This window comes from Aptenodytes forsteri, unplaced genomic scaffold (assembly GCF_000699145.1).
Source record: "Aptenodytes forsteri isolate BGI_AS27 unplaced genomic scaffold, ASM69914v1 Scaffold15, whole genome shotgun sequence".
Lineage (NCBI taxonomy): Eukaryota > Metazoa > Chordata > Aves > Sphenisciformes > Spheniscidae > Aptenodytes > Aptenodytes forsteri.
Window position 1 is genome coordinate 4,626,093 of NW_008795129.1, and position 4,265 is coordinate 4,630,357.

The following is a 4,265-nucleotide window of genomic DNA, read 5'->3' on the forward strand; positions in this document are numbered from 1 at the left end:
CCACCAACCCTCCCCAACAGATTCACAGGTCACAAGGGTGTCAGCTTTATGCATCTGCCCTGCGCAAACCTCCCTCCTTCTTGCCCCATTGGGCCAAAAGGACACGGGAGCTTCAGGGAACAGGACTTGAAAGTGCTGCCCAGTTTTAAATGCCGTGGTCCCTGTTGCTTCCAGCGAAGCATGGCATTTGAGAACTCGCGAGATTCCTCCCCCGTGAAAAAATGGTGACAGAAGGAGATCCAGTCACACAGTATTTCTGCTTGGTCCGTTAGATAAAGCAAACATAGCAGCAGAGCTAAGAATGATAGGAGAAGAAAGAAGTGAAGGGAGAGCTCAGGAAGAAGAATAAAGAAACAAGAAGGATTTGTGAGAAAAAGGAAGAGAGAGAAATGTAATGGAAATATTCATTATTATTCAGAGTAATACTTAACACTTTGATAGAATTTTCTTTCCAGGATCTCAAAGCACTGAGCCGGTGTTAATTAATTCAGCTGCGCAATCCCCCTGTGAACTAGGAACTATTGTTATCCCCATTTTACAGAAGATTGGAATTGAGGCATGGGGGGAAATTGGACTTGACAAAGGTTCTCTAGAGCCACGAGGAGAATTGGGGAGTTTGAGTTCCCAGATACCTGCTCTCATATCAGTAATGCTGTTCCCTCTCTGGATAGAAAACTGCATTGGGAATGAATAATAATAAAAGAGAGAGAGAGAAATGGAACGGAAAGAGGGTGTGAGAAAGAAATGGGAGAAAGGGAAGAGACAGCAGAATGGAGGAGAGAGATGTGAGTCATAGACTTCACTGGATTTTGCATAGTGATTTCTTCCTCCAATTCTTTTTCATTTTTTCCTGTAAAACTTTTTAAAGAAAAATGAAAAAAAAAAATCCACCTATAACAAAGCAACTGTTGGCCTGTTGGGGAAGGGGTCCTTCCAAGGTTTTCCTGTTCCCTCAGGTTCTGGATTTGTGCTGTGCTTTATTGAACACATTGTTTTGTTTTCAGTGAGCACAACGAGACTTGCACAGTACAGACAGCGTGTTCCTTATCTACAGGATGAGACGAGGCTGTTTTAATAACTACCATGATGAAGATGGAGATGAACTTATATACAAGAGGAATTGCCTTCACATTACACACATTATCTTCCTACAAAGCAGCAATTGTTTTTGCAAATAACATAATATTAAATAATTGGTAAAATTTTTGCGTTTCCTGCATAGTCCAGTCTAATGGAATCTATATGAATATTGATGGTTTTCTTCTGCATAATATCACCACATAAATCCCCATGTCAGCTACTAGACTTTAGCTATAATACTGCTTTACAATGCATCCACCGACTGTAAATCAAAACAACCAACACAAGAAACTCTTTGGCAAATGTAATTCAGTACATTCGCATGGGGGTCTACAGATGGTGGTGGAAGAGGATTAGACTGCCCAGTCCTTTGCATAATTCTGCTTTCCTTTTAATTTTCCTGGTCAAACTACGTGCCGTAGTTATGAACTTTCTAGACCAATCCAATGCCTGGTGGAAATCCTCTTTTATCAGTGGAGTTACACCAACAATGGATTTGGCCCTCCGAGGGTCAAATCAAGCCAGCCATGAGTGAGCCAACCAAATCCTGCTTTCATACCCTAGCTCGTGTCTCAAGTTTAGCGAAACACCATTATAAAAATAAGCATTTCTGAGCTGCTAGCTTCTCTTGAGGTGGCCCCTGGGCTGCAGGTTGCCAAGTGTGAGGCGTGACAGTCTCCTTTTCTCTAGCCTCCTCAGGAGGTTCTCCTTGCTGGTCCTGGGATTTATTGCCTCTGCCCCGACCACCTGCTGAGTGAAACTGGGTGGTGCTCAAGTAGAGCAAAGGCTGTACTGAGAGACTATAAGGGAGACTTTACTAATAGGGTCCAGCATCTCTCTGGTGTCTGTGGAGGAAAACAGAAGGAGCGGTGAAGGTAAATTTTTAGAAATTACTCAGAATTTTCTTCTCATATAGAATAAGATGAGATAACGGGCCAAATTCTGGTCTCGGTGACAGTGTAACAACTCTGCTTTTTGCAGCAGGTTACTCAGAGGCAAGATGTGCGGAATAACACTTTTAATAGATCAGGAGTAACCTCTTTGATTTTATTCCGTACAGGAACAGATTTTAGCTCTATATCTTCTATGTAAACATCCCCCCCCCAAATACCCTTATAACTTGGGCATCCCATTAAAGAAGACACAGACCTATAGTCAGCTAGAGCCATGCAAGGGCTAAAAGTGTTAGGTGAAAGGGGCCTTTGGGATCAACACAGCTGTTTACTGATGATGGATTTCATACATACAAGTTAAACTTGGAGACAGAATACTGAGTCCACAACCACATCTCCTCTGAGGCTGGGAACTTTGGATTTTATACATAATGTTGGCTGTACAGATTGCTCCGCTGTTCACTTTTATGCCCTTCGGGGGTTTGATTCTCAATCCTGTCTTTGTCCATGGACAGTAGCCCACGAGTTTATCTGAAACCTCTCTAAAACAACAAGGATCTACTTTGGCAGACTTGATGCCCTGGGGACAGGCTATAGCTGCCTTCATGTTTTCTTTGAGTATTTTTTAGGAAGTGTCAGTGCAAGGAACAGTTTATGAGTTTGCTGACGATACAGGAGTAATAAGCATTTCTATTGACAGTTAGCCTTTTGCAGAACAGTGTTTGCCAGTCACTCGGGAACCAAAAAGAGCAGAGAATCCCTAGAGAATCATCAGGTCAGCATTTGGGATAAGGGGTAAATATTAGGGTGCACAATACAGGATTGAAGATGAAAAGATGGGGCTGTATGTTGGGACTGGCTGGTAGGATGCAGGCATATGGATTTGAATGGAGACCTATAAATTAGTAGGTGTATGAGCAGATGGACTGGGAATCGAAGGGGGCCCATATAGCAAGGCTGTAGTGGCTAGGAAATTAGGTGTTGGGCACAGATAATGAGGCTGCTGTCACCAGCTGTGGGGATCTGGAGAATGGGTGTTGGGCATATCTAAAATGGCAAAAGTTGGGATGTGGGTGAACTGAAGTCGTCACGGGTACAGGGGTTAAGGTAAAAGGAGCGGCGGCTAAGGGCTAGGGAACCAAGCAATAATCCCAGCCAATCCTGAATTTGTCCATCTCAGTCTCAGCTGTCCAGAGGGCAATCAGATGGGCCCACATGAAGCCCCACACTTTCCACCACACAGCGCAGTTAGAGCGCAGCTGGGCTTGTTTTCTTTGTTTGCCAACCAGTGACATGGAAAACGTTTGTTGACTCAGAGTGCTTTTTTTGTCGACTGATGTGTTTGGTAACTTTGTCAGATGTGACTTGTCCACACTGCTCCCCAGAGACAGGATTTGGGAAAGGGGGAGGAGGAGGAGGCGACGGGGGTGGAGCTGGCATCCAATCCTCTCCAATACCACCATCCCATTGTAGTGCAAAACAGAAAGGAAACAAAACCCTAGAGTGAAAGAGGAGCATCAAACATCAGAGGAACTCGTCTGCCATTCAGGTGGCGGGGAGGGATGGGACTTGGAGTTTTATTTTTGTAGGGTTTTTTAATTATTATTTTGGTTTTTTTGTTGGTTTTGTTTGCTTGGGTTTTTTAGAAAATTGGGGATTTGTTCTTTTTTTTTTTTTTCCTTTTTACAGACCTTCATGACAAAGCATAAAAACACAGTTATATTTATATATCTATTTATATATTTCTTCATTTCGTCGGTTGGTTTGTAAATGTTGCTCCATCCTCCTGTCTGAGCTGATTGTGTGTCACAGAAATTGTGGGTGTATGTGTGAGGTTCCTCCCAACTCTGGCCTGCAAAGTTACCACGCGTGAGGTGCAGCCAACTATGGGGGAAGCCACGCTGGAGAGTGGGGATGAGGTGCACAGAGAACCCCTCGTGGGGTGCAGATAGTTACTTGGTCCTTTTCTTCATTGCCAGATGGGCCAGGTCTCTGTACTGCCATCTCTGCTCTAGCCAGACTGTTCCCTCTGTCCTGGGAAACAGGGTGAGCATCACAGGTTACACATGTTGAAGAGTCCACCACAGAAGAGCATATCTTTGGGGAACAGTGTTTCACGAGCGGTGTTCTCCCCTGCTTCCCCTGGCCCTTACCGCTCCCAGAAGAAGGAGGTCCTGTAAGGCAATGGTTGCCAGCTGCATTGCTTCCCAGTCCCCCTCAAGTCCTAGAAGCCAAGGGGACTTCGCGTGGCTGAGCTTTGCCCAGGCGCGGTGGAGGGCTCCCGCAGGAGAA